Source organism: Procambarus clarkii, chromosome 29 (assembly GCF_040958095.1).
Source record: "Procambarus clarkii isolate CNS0578487 chromosome 29, FALCON_Pclarkii_2.0, whole genome shotgun sequence".
NCBI lineage: Eukaryota > Metazoa > Arthropoda > Malacostraca > Decapoda > Cambaridae > Procambarus > Procambarus clarkii.
The window spans coordinates 28448565-28461890 of record NC_091178.1 but is presented as its reverse complement, the minus strand read 5'-3'; the positions used below and the strand labels follow the sequence as shown (position 1 = coordinate 28461890).

At 45.0% G+C, this 13326-nt stretch overlaps 1 non-coding gene across 1 annotated transcript; it reads right to left on the bottom strand.

Annotated features, from left to right (window-relative positions):
- Positions 1-12910: 12910 nt before the first annotated feature.
- LOC138369823 (5S ribosomal RNA) lies at positions 12911-13029 on the bottom strand. The gene has a single exon (XR_011229988.1). It is a non-coding gene; the product is annotated as a 5S ribosomal RNA (ribosomal RNA).
- Positions 13030-13326: the final 297 nt, after the last annotated feature.

Sequence of the window (13326 nt, the reverse complement as noted above, 5' to 3'; positions counted from 1 at the left end):
AGAGGAAATGACGAACAAGCGAGACTCGACCTAATCTTCACTGTGAACGACTCCGATATAAGAGAAATCGGTTTTGAGACCCCAGTAGGAATGAACGACCACATTGTACTGGAGTTTGAGTACCTGATTGAAGAAGGGTTATTGAACTCGAGGAAGGGAACTAAAAACAAAAGGCTGGCATTCCGAAAGGGAAACTATGAGGAGATAAGAAAATTCCTAACAGATATAGCATGGGAAACAGAGCTCAGGAGAAAGACGGCCAAAGACATGATGGACTACATTATGCAGAAGTGCAAGGAAGCAGCAATCAAGATTGTCCCAGTCCAAAAGGAAAACAGTGAAATGACGATGAGAAACCCATGGTTTAATCAGGGATGTAGTTTAACTAAGCAACAAAGTAAAACTGCGAGGATAAACTATTGGAATAACAGGACATTTGAGAGCAGAGAAAGATACCAGAATGCCAGGAATGAATATGTCAGGTTGAGAAGAGAGGCAGAAAGACAATACGAAAATGACATCGCAAGCAAGGCAAAGACTCAGCCTAAATTGCTGCACAGCTACATCAGGAGAAAAACAACAGTAAAGGAAAAGGTTATGAAATTAAGGATAGGGGCGGAAGGATTCACTCCAAACGACAAGGAAGTGTGTGAGGAACTGAATAAGAAATTCCAGGAGGTCTTCACATTAGAGCAAGGAGATATTCCAGAGATAAGAGAGGGAATAGTTAACCAGGAACCACTGGAAGAGTTTGAGATTACGGAGAATAAGGAAGTGTTTATTAGAGATGGATGTGACAAAGGCAATAGGCGCAGATGGAATCTCCCCTTGGATACTAAAGGAAGGAGCAGAAGAACTGTGCCTGCCACTCTCCATAGTGTATAACAAATCACTGGCAACAGGGGAACTGCCAGAAATTTGGAAAGCAGCTAATGTAGTCCCGATATACAAGAAAGGGGATAGACAGGAGGCACTGAACTACAGGCCATTGTCCCTAACCTGCATACCATGCAAGATGATGGAGAAGATTGTGCGAAGAAAGCTAGTGGAACATCTGGAGCGAAAGAACTTTGTAACACAGCATCAACAGGGGTTCAGGGATGGCAAGTCCTGCCTCACAGGGTTACTTGAATTCTACGACCAGGCAACAAAAATATGGCAAGAAAGAGAAGGGTGGGCGGACTGCATATTTTTGCATTGTCAGAAAGCCTTTGATACAGTATGATGCAAGAGGCTAGTGAAAAAGCTGGTGATGCAGGCTTGTGTGAAAGGGAAGGTACTCCATTGGATAAAGGAGTACCTAAGCAACAGGAGACAAGGAGTCAATGTGAGGGGTGAGGTCTCAGATTGGCGAGACGTTACAAGTAGAGTCCCGAAGGGGTCCTTGGACTTATATTGTTTCTATTATATGTAAATGATCTCTCAGAGGGTATAGACTCGTTTCTCTCAATGTTTGCTGATGATGCAAAAATTGTGAGGAGGATTGAAACAGACGATGATAGTAGGAGGCTACAAGATGACCTAGACAGACTGAGTGAATGGTCCAACAAATGGCTGTTGAAGTTCAACCCGAGTAAATGCAAAGAAATGAGACTAGGCCGTGGAAACAGGAGGCCAGACACTGGATACCGAATAGGAGATGAAGTACTTAATGAAACCGACAAAGAGAAAGATCTAGGAGTTGATATCACACCAAACCTGTCTCCTGAAGCCCACATGAAAAGAATAACGGCTGCGGCATATGCGAGGCTGGCTAACAACAGAACAGCCTTCAGGAACTTGTGTAAGGAATCATTCAGAATCTTGTATACCACAAATGTAAGACCAATCCTGGAGTATGTGGCCCCAGCATGGAGCCCGTACCTTGTCAAGCACAAGACGAAGCTGGAAAAAGTTCAGAGGTATGCCACTACCTGGTTACCTGGTTGATGGGGTTCTGGGAGTTCTTCTACTCCCCAAGCCCGGCCCGAGGCCAGGCTTGATTAGACTAGTCTAGTCCCAGAACTAACAGGAATGACTTATGAGGAAAGACTGCGGGAAATGCACCTTACGACACTGGAAGACAGAAGAGTAGGGGAAGACATGATCACAACCTACAAAATCCTCAGGGAAATCGACCAGGTAGACAAAGATAAACTATTCAACACTGGTGGTACGCGAACAAGGGGACACAGGTGGAAACTGAGTACCCACATGAGCCACAGGGACGTTAGAAAGAACTTTTTCTGTGTCAGAGTAGTTAACAGATGGAATGCATTAGGCAGTGATGTGGTGGAGGCTGACTCCATACAGAAGTTTCAAATGTAGATATGATAGAGCCCAGTAGGCTCAGGAATTTGTACACCAGTTGATTGCAAGTTGAGAGGCGGGCCCAAAGAGCCAAAGCTCAACCCTCACAAGCATAATTAGGTGAGTACAATTAGGTGAGTACACACACACACACACACACACACACACACACACACACACACACACACACACACACACACACACACACACACACACACACACACACACACACACACACATATATACACACACACACACACACACATACACACACACACACATGGGCTGGGTGGCCGATTGGACAACGCTCTAAACTCATGGACCTTGGGACCAGGGTTTGATCCCCGCACCCGGCGGAGACAGATGGGCAGTTTCCTTAGCCCTGATGCTCCGGTTAACTAGCAGTAAATGGGTACCTGGGAGTTTGACAGCTGATATGGGCTGCTTCCTGGGGATGTATGTGTGTGTGTTTGTGGATGAAAAAAAATAAAAAATTAATTAGTAGTTAGTAATAGTTGATTGATTGACAGTTGAGAGGCAGGCCGAAAGATCAGAGATCAACCCCCCCCCACCCCGCAAGCACAAATAGGTGAATGCGCACTAGAAAGCAGAGAAAGATACCAGAGAACCAGGAAAGAGCATGTTAGTGTGAGGAGAAGAAAAGCAGAGAAAAATTATGAAAATGATATAGCAAAAAAAGCCAACACCGATCCAAAGCTGCTCCACAGTCACATCAGGAGGAAAACAACAGTGAAAAAACAGGTGAAAGAACAAACTTAGAACAGGCGAAGATAGGTACACAGAGAATGATACAGAAAACTCAACAAGAGCTTCCAGGAGGTCTTCACGACAGACCGAGGTGAGGTCACTGGGCTAGGAGAGGTGGTAGTAAACCAGACGTCTCAGAGGGGGTTCGAAATTACAAGAGATGAGATCAAGAGGCATCTGTTGGATCTAGATGTGAGAAAGGCTGTTGGCCTTGACGGAATATTACCATGGGTATTGAAAGAGTGCGCAGGAGCACTTTGCTTGCCACTCCATAATATATTGTAGGTCACTGGAAATGGGACACCTATCAGAAATATGGAAGACGGCTAATGTAGTTTCAATATACAAAACGGGTGACAGACAAGAGGCACTGAACTACAGGCCAGTGTCCTTAACTTGTTCACCATGCAAGGAGATGGTGAAGATCGTGAGAAAAAACCTAGTAACACATCTGGAGAGAAGGGACTTTGTGACAAATCACCAACATGGGTTCAGGGAGGGTAAATCTTGCCTTACAGGCTAAATAAAATTCTTCGACCAGGTGACAAAGATTAAGCTAGAAAGAGAAGGCTGGGCGGACTGCATTTTCTTGGACTGTTGGAAAGCCTTTGACACATTTTCCCATAAGAGGCTGGTACATAAGCTGGAGAGACAGGCAGGAGTAAGTGGTAAGGTGCTCCAGTGGATAAGGGAGTACCTAAGCAATAAAAAGCAGAGAGTTACAGTAAGTGGTGAGACCTCAGAGAAGGATTATTAAGACAGAGGAGGACTGCTTGAGGCTTCAAGAAAACCTGGACAAACTGAAGGAAAGTAGTGTAAAGTGTGACTAGAACAGCACGTGCCACCTGAGCAGGTGAGGCAATTAGGCCCCCCTGCTCAGGTGGTGCGCAGGTGTCTAGTCACAAACGGTTCTGGGGGTTCCCCGGGGTGGGAGCATATGCCGTCCGGCCGCGAGGAACTAGTCACACTGTAAAATCGACTGGGGCAGCAGCATGTGGGACAATGTGGGTCATGTAGGGTAAAGTGTAAGTATACGAACAGGTGTGGTGATCAGGTGAGCAATAATAGTAGATGAATATGTATGAGTATGTGCTGTAGAGTTAATTGCGTGTAGATATATATATAGTTAAATAACAGTATATAAGATATGTTGAGGAAGTGCAGAAGGGGGAACCCCCTACCCCTGACAGGGTAGGAGACCGAGCTTTAAAGATGGGTGTTTAGGGTTAGGGCACGTAAAGAAAGATAGGGGAAGAGGGGGAAGGGAGGGAAGCAGGCGGTAGCTTTGTCTAATAATGCGGGTCTCTGTTTTATGTAGTGTAAATATATTTTACCAAATCTTTGCCTGTGGTGGGGGATGTCCAACATCTTCATGTCGGAGTTGAGGTGTGTACACGACAGGAGGTCACAGTAACAAATGAAGGTATGAATTTACCCTTGCTGTTTTGGTAAACAAAGTGGGTGGAGCACCCTTCTCCCTTTGAAGGGTGAGACGCAACTGCTGAAAATGACAGCAATACGGCGTACCATACTCACTCCTGTCACAGCTCACACCGCCACATAGCAGCAGCAGCACATAGGTCATGAGGTCATCAGACCACATGCTAGCAGAGCAATCAGGATCGGTGTGTGGTCTTTGACACTCCTCGCATGAGTGGGCGGTGTTTGCGTTAAGGAGGTATCATATGTCACACCCTCCCCTCACTACCATCCCATGCAGGAGACAGTTATCAATTCCCCAGTTCTCCATAAACGAGGCCAAAAAATAGTAAACACATTATATATATATATATATATATATATATATATATATATATATATATATATATATATATATATATATATATATTAGTATATTTTGGTAGCAGTCTTTCCTGTTGACAGATATTATTAAATATGACCGCAAAAGTAAGATTAATAATTCTAACACGAATTTTCTCAATCTTTCGTACATTTCTTTTCACTGTTGGAGGTAAATCAAAAATCAATTCTCCAAAATTCATTTTTATTTCTAGTCTGACGCGACACGAGCGCGTTTCGTAAAACTTATTACATTTTCAAAGACTCTAGTTTACAAATACACAACTGAATAGAACTTACGCATCTCCGATTTTGTTTTTATATCTACATTTGAGAGAGGTGGATGGGGTGAGGTGGCATTAATAGGGTATTAATTTCATCAACACAAGACAGAACAAGAGGTGGCATTAATAGGGTATTAATTTCATCAACACAAGACATAACACGAAACAATGGGTATTGAATAGAAGTGATTGTAGAAAGCCTATTGGTCCATATTTCTTGATGCTTCTATATTGGAGCGGAGTCTTGAGGTGGGTAGAATATAGTTGTGCATTAATTGGCTGTTGATTGCTGGTGTTGACTTCTTGATGTGTAGTGCCTCGCAAACGTCAAGCCGCCTGCTATCGCTGTATCTATCGATGATTTCTGTGTTGTTTACTAGGATTTCTCTGGCGATGGTTTGGTTGTGGGAAGAGATTATATGTTCCTTAATGGAGCCCTGTTGCTTATGCATCGTTAAACGCCTAGAAAGAGATGTTGTTGTCTTGCCTATATACTGGGTTTTTTGGAGCTTACAGTCCCCAAGAGGGCATTTGAAGGCATAGACGACGTTAGTCTCTTTTAAAGCGTTCTGTTTTGTGTCTGGAGAGTTTCTCATGAGTAGGCTGGCCGTTTTTCTGGTTTTATAGTAAATCGTCAGTTGTATCCTCTGATTTTTGTCTGTAGGGATAACGTTTCTATTAACAATATCTTTCAGGACCCTTTCCTCCGTTTTATGAGCTGTGGAAAAGAAGTTCGTGTAAAATAGTCTAATAGGGGGTATAGGTGTTGTGTTAGTTGTCTCTTCAGAGGTTGCATGGCGTTTCACTTTCCTTCTTATGATGTCTTCGACGAAACCATTGGAGAAGCCGTTGTTGACTAGGACCTGCCTTACCCTACAGAGTTCTTCGTCGACTTGCTTCCATTCTGAGCTGTGGCTGAGAGCACGGTCGACATATGCGTTAACAACACTCCTTTTGTACCTGTCTGGGCAGTCGCTGTTGGCATTTAGGCACATTCCTATGTTCGTTTCCTTAGTGTAGACTGCAGTATGGATACCTCCGTTCTTTTCCATGACTGTTACATCTAGAAAGGGCAGCTTCCCATCCTTTTCCATCTCGTAAGTGAAACGCAGCACGGAACTCTGCTCAAACGCCTCCTTCAGCTCCTGCAGATGTCTGACATCAGGTACCTGTGTAAAAATGTCGTCAACATACCTGCAGTATATAGCCGGTTTCAAGTTCATGTCGACTAGGACTTTTCGCTCGATGGTACCCATGTAGAAGTTTGCAAAAAGGACACCTAGGGGAGAACCCATGGCGACCCCATCTACTTGCTTATACATGTGCCCATCCGGGCTCAAGAAGGGTGCCTCTTTAGTATAAGCTTGGAGTAGTTTCCTTAGAATATTTTCTGGTATGTCAAGAGGAGTACAGGCTGGATCACGATACACTCTGTCGGCTATCATCCCGATTGTCTCGTCCACAGGTACGTTGGTGAACAGTGATTCTACGTCCAACGAGGCTCTTATCCCTGTGGCCCGTGTGCCCCGCAGTAAGTCAACAAATTCCTTTAGAGACTTCAGGCTGAAGGCGCAAGGGACATAAGGAGCCAGCAGGCCGTTGAGTCGCTTCGCCAGTCTGTACGTGGGTGCGGGTATCTGGCTAATGATTGGCCGAAGTGGGTTTCCAGGCTTGTGTGTCTTGACATTTCCATACGCATATCCAGGTTTATATTCCCTAATAATCTTTGGCATCCCCACCATCCCCACCACCACCCAAACATAACAACCACCACCCCACCACCACACCACCACCACCACCATCCCCACCTTCCACCACGCCAACCACAGCCACAATTCATCAGAGGGAGAAATTGTATCATTACAGGCGATGAGTCACAATAACGTGGCTAAAGTATGTTGACCAGACCACACAGTAGAAGGTGAAGGGACGACGACGTTTCGGTCCGTCCTGGACCATTCTCAAGTATCAAGTCGATTCACGATCGACTTGAGAATGGTCCAGGACGGACCGAAATGTCGTCGTCCCTTCACCTTCTAGTGTGTGGTCTGGTCAACATGTATCATTACAGTACAAGACAAATGAGTTCAGTTAGTCTCCGTCACACACACTGCTTCAACACGACGCTCACGGACGGTGGGTGGGAAATATCACCCATATTTGACATAGGTTTCCACCTGTTCCCCCTTGTTCGTGTTCCACCTGTGCTGAAGTGTTAGTCTTTGTCCACCCTGTCAATTCCCCTGAGAATTTAGTAGGTGGTTATCATGTCTCCCTTTGCTCTTCTGTTTTCCAGGAACGTGAGGTTCAGCTCCTTTAGCCTTTCCTCGTCGCTCATACCTCTCAGTTCCGGGACGAGTCTGGTGGTATACCGCTGAATTTTCTCTAACTTTGTCTTGTGTTTAACTAGGTATGAACTCCCGCCTGGAGCTGCATACTCCAGGATTGGTCTGCCATAAGTGGTATACAGAGTCCTGAATGATTCCTTACACAAGTTTCTAAAGGCAGTTCTTATGTTGGCCAGGCTAGCATATGCCGCTGATGATATACTTTTGATGTGGGCCTCTGGGGACAGGTTCCGTGTGATATCAACCCCAGATCTTTCTCTCTATTTGACTCTTGTAGGATTTCACCTCCCTGATGGCACCTTGTGTTCAGCCTTCTGCTCCCTTCGCCTAATTTAATTACTTTACATTTTCCTGAGTTGAACTTTAGCAGCCATTTTCTAGACCATTCCTCAAGTTTGTCCAGGTCATCCTGTAGTCTCTGTCTATCTACATCTGTCTTGATTCTTCTCATAATTTGTATGTCAACAGCATACATTGAGAGGAATGAGACTATATCCTCCGGTATCATTTGTATATATTAGAAACAGGATGGGTCCAAGTACTGAGCCCTGTGGGACTCCGCTGGTGACATCTCGCCACTCTGATGTCTCCCCCCCTCACAGTTTCTCACTGTTTCCTGATGCTTAAATACTCCCTAATCCACTGTAGCACCTTCACTTATACGCCTGCCCGTTGGTCCAACTTTTTTAACAGTCTTTCATGAGGTACTGTGTCAAAGGCTTTCTGACAGTCCAAGAAAATGCAGTCTGCCCACCCTTCTCATTCTTGCCTAATATTTGTTGCCTGGTCATACAATTCTATTAAACCTGTGAGGTATGATTTACCATCTCTGAACCAATGTTGGTGGTGTATTACAAAGCTATTTAACTCCAGATACTCTCTCTACGAGCCTTTTCCTCACGATCTTCTCCATCACCTTGCATTGCATACAAGTTAAGGAAACTGGCCTGTAGTTCAGTGCCTCTTGCCTGTCACTCTTTTTGTATATTGGGACAACGTTAGCTTACTTCCAACTTTCCGGTAGGTCTCCTGTTTCTAGTGACCTGTTATACATCATATAGAGAGTGGCACACTATGTGTACTCACCTAGTTGTACTCACCTAGTTGTGCTTGCGGGGGTTGAGCTCTGGCTATTTGGTCCCGCCTCTCAACCGTCAATCAACAGGTGTACAGGTTCCTGAGCCTATTGGGCTCTATCATATCTACACTTGAAACTGTGTATGGAGTCAGCCTCCACCACATTGCTTCCTAATGCATTCCATTTGTCAACCACTCTGACACTAAAAAAGTTCTTTCTAATATCTCTGTGGCTCATTTGGGCACTCAATTTCCACCTGTGTCCCCTAGTGCGTGTGCCCCTTGTGTTAAATAGCCTGTCTTTATCAACCCTGTCGATTCCCTTGAGAATCTCATATATGTGTGTATGTGTGTGTGTGTGTGTGTGTGTGTGTGTGTGTGTGTGTGTGTGTGTGTGTGTGTGTGTGTGTGTGTGTGTGTGTGTGTGTGTGTGTGTGTGTGTGTGTGTGTGTACATGTATTCACCTAGTTGTGATTGCGGGGGTTGAACTCTGCTCTTTCGGCGAGCCTCTCAACTGTCAATCAACTGTTTCTACTACTACTATTATTTCCCACATCACACACACACACACACACACACACCAGGACACAGCCCGTCACAGCTGACTAACTCCCAGGTACCTATTTACTGCTTGGTAACAGTGGCATAGGGTGAAAGACACTCTGACCATCGTTTCTATCAACCCCCAGGTCTTTCTCTCTCTCTGACTCCTGAAGTATTTCATCTCCCAAGTGATACCTTGTATCTGGTCTCCTCCTTCCTTCACCTATCTTCATTACATTACATTTGCTTGGGTTAAACTCTAACAGCCATTTGTTCGACCATTCCTGCAGCTTGTCCAGGTCTTCTTGAAGCCTCAAGCTGTCCTCCTCTGTCTTAATCCTTCTTATAATTTTGGCGTCGTCAGCAAACATTGAGGGGAATGAGTCTATACCCTCTGGGAGATCATTTACGTATATCAGAAACAAGATAGGACCGAGTACAGAGCCCTGTGGGACTCCACTGGTAACTTCACGCCAATCTGAGGTCTCACCCCTCACTTAACTCTCTGCTTTCTATTGCTTAGGTACTCCCTTATCCACTGGAGCGCCCTACCAGTTACTCCTGCCTGTTTCTCCAGCTTATGCATCAACCTTTTATGGGGTAATGTGTTAAAGGCTTTCCGACAATCCAAGAAAATGCAGTCCGCCCAGCCCTCTCTTTCTTGCTTAATCTGTGTCTCCTGGTCGTAGAATTCTATTAAGCCAGTCAGGCAAGATTTACCCTCCCTGAACCCATGTTGGCGATTTGTCACGAAGTCCCTTCTCTCCAGATGTGCTACCAGGTTTTTTTCTCACGATCTTCTCCATCACCTTGCATGGTATACAAGTCAAGGATACTGGCCTGTAGTTCAGTGCCTCTTGCCTGTCCCCCTTTTTGTATATTAGGACCATATATATATATATTGGTATATTCGCTGTCTTCCATATTTCTGGTGGTCTCCCGTCACCAGTGACCTACTATAAACTATGGAGAGTGGCAAGCAAGGTGCCTCTGCACACTCTTTCAGTACCCATGGCGAGATCCCGTCTGGACCAATAGCCTTTCTAATATCCACATCCATCAGTTGTCTCTTGACCTTCTCTCTCATAATTTCGAACTCTTCCAAGGCCGCCTGGTTTACTTCCCTTTCTCCTAGCACAGTGGCCTCACCTTGTTCTGTTGTGAAGACCTCTAGGAACCTCTTGTTGAGTTCATCACACACCTCTTTGTCATTCTCTGTATACCTGTCCTCACCTGTTCTAAGTTTCACTACCTGTTCTTTCACTGTAGTTTTCCTTCTGATGTGACTGTGGAGTAGCTTTGGTTCGGTCTTGGCTTTGTTTGCTATATCATTTTCATAACTTTTCTCTGCTTCTCTTCTCACCCTGACATACTCATTCCTGGTTCTCTGGTATCTCTCTATGCTTTCTGGTGTTCTGTTATTCCGGAAGTTCCTCCACGCCCTTTTGTTCAGTTTCTTTGCTTCCATACATGCCCTATTATACCTTGGATTCTTCTTTTGCTTCTCGGATTTTTCCTTTTGGGCTGGGCTGTATCTGCTTACTGCCTCCTGACACTTTTGGGTAACATAGTCCATCATATCTTGTACAGACTTAGCTCTGAAGTCTGTGTCCCAAGGTATTTCCCTTAGGAAGCTTCTCATCTCCTCATAATTTCCCTTTCGGTATGCTAGCCTTTTGTTTCCTAGTTCTTTTTCAGGGGGGATAATTCCTAGCTCTACCAGGTACTCAAAGTTCAATACACTGTGATCACTCATTCCCAAGGGTGCTTCCATCTTGCCTTCCCTTATATCCCATTCATTTAGGGTAAATATCAGATCAAGCATTGGTGGTTCATCTTCTCTCATTCTTGTTGGATCCTTGATGTGCTGGCTAAGAAAGTTTCTTGTTGCCACGTCCAGCAGCTTAGCTCTCCATGTTTCTGGTCCTCTGGTGTGTGTGTGTGTGTGTGTGTGTGTGTGTGTGTGTGTGTGTGTGTGTGTGTGTGTGTGTGTGTGTGTGTGTGTGTGTGTGTGTGTGTGTGTGTGTGTGTGTGTGTGTTTGTTTTTGCGTGTGCGTGCGTGTGTGCTTGCAAACGTACGTGTGCGTGCATGCGTGTGTGCATGCGTGTGTTACGGGGGTCCCGTAAAATGTCACACTCTACCCAAAATGAGCCACTTTGATATTTTAAATGTATATGATACACTGAACAAGAATTTGATAATATTTTACCTCACTCTGTACACCTGAAGAATTGACTAGAGAGGGGGTAGATACCTGTCAGCCTCCCGCTCACACAACCAGGTGAATAATTACGTTGCTGGATGACGAAGTGATCCGTCGTCGTCTCCCACGTGGTGATTCACTAATCCAGTAGATTGATGATAGCGGTTCTTCTCTATCTAACACAAATCTCTTGAGTCAGTCACTGTATCGGTGTGTCTGCTGTGTTAGAGTTCACCAATTCACTGTACCACTGATCACTTGACCCAATATGTAAACAAAGCCACGTGGCCTGTCTAGTGAATTCACTGTTTAACACAAAGTTCTAGTGATAGCACTGTATTTTTTCTTTCCTATTCGCGGCGGTTATAAGCTTTGTGATACCCCTTGATCTGTGATTTGACACTGTAGCCTTAATTAACCCAAAAATATTGGCGTTTATTGTAGCACGTGACCCCAGCGACCCTCCCTGCCGGCTGGCTGAACAGAACTGAACTCTGTGTGTGTGTGTGTGTATGTGTGTGTGTGTGTGTGTGTGTGTGTGTGTGTGTGTGTGTGCATGTGCGTGTGCGTGTGCGTGTGTACTCACCTATTTGTACTCACCTATTTGTGCTTGCAAGATCGAGCATTGACTCTTGGATCCCGCCATTCCAGCTATCGGTTGTTTACAGCAATGACTCCTGTCCCATTTCCCTATCATACCTAGTTTTAAAAGTATGAATAGTATTTGCTTCCACAACCTGTTCCCCAAGTGCATTCCATTTTTCCACTACTCTCACGCTAAAAGAAAACTTCCTAACATCTCTGTGACTCATCTGAGTTTCCAGTTTCCACCCATGTCCCCTCTTTCTGTTATTATTACGTGTGAACATTTCATCTATTTCCACTTTGTCAATTCCTCTGAGTATTTTATATGTCCCTATCATATCTCCTCTCTCCCTTCTTTTCTCTAGTGTCGCAAGGTTCAGTTCCTGCAGACGCTCTTCATATCCCATCCCTCGTAACTCTGGGACAAGCCTCGTCGCAAACCTCTGGACCTTCTCCAGTTTCTTTATGTGTTTCTTCAGGTGGGGGCTCCATGATGGCGCGGCATACTCTAAGACGGGTCTCACGTAGGCAGTGTAAAGCGCCCTAAAAGCCTCCTCATTTAGGTTTCTGAACGAAGTTCTAATTTTCGCCAGTGTAGAGTACGCTGCTGTCGTTATCCTATTTATATGTGCCTCAGGAGTTAGATTAGGTGTCACATCCACTCCCAGGACTCTTTCTCGAATCGTTACAGGTAGGCTGTTCCCCTTCATTGTGTACTGTCCCTTTGGTCTCCTATCACCTGATCCCATTTCCATAACTTTACATTTACTGGTGTTAAACTCCAGTGTGTGTGTGTGTGTGTGTGTGTGTGTGTGTGTGTATGTGTGTGTGTGTGTGTGTGTGTGTGTGTGTGTGTGTGTGTGTGTGTGTGTGTGTGTGTGTGTGTGTGTGTGTGTGTGTGTGTGAGTGTGTGTGTGTACTCACCTAGTTGTACTCACCTAGCTGTTTTTGCAGGGGTTGAGCTCTGGCTCTTTGGTCCCGCCTCTCAACCGTTATTCAACAAAAACATTATTGCCAACAGCATTTGGTGTTCCCAGGCGGTCACCCATCCAAGTACTAACCAAACCCAACGTTGCTTAACTTCGCTGAACGGACGAGAAGCGGTGTTCTCAACGTGGTATGGCCGTTGGCATACATGTGTGTGTATGTGTGCGTGTGTGTGTGTGTGTGTGTGTGTGTGTGTGTGTGTGTGTGTGTGTGTGTGTGTGTGTGTGTGTGTGTGTGTGTGTGTGTGTTTACTAGTTGTGTTTTTACGGGGGTTGAGCTTTGCTCTTTCGGCCCGCCTCTCAACTGTCAATCAACTGTTTACTAACTACTTTTTTTTTTTTTTTTTTTTTTTTTTTTTTCCACGCCACACACACACACACCCCAGGAAGCAGCCCGTGACAGCTGACTAACTCCCAGGTACCTATTTACTGCTAGGTAACA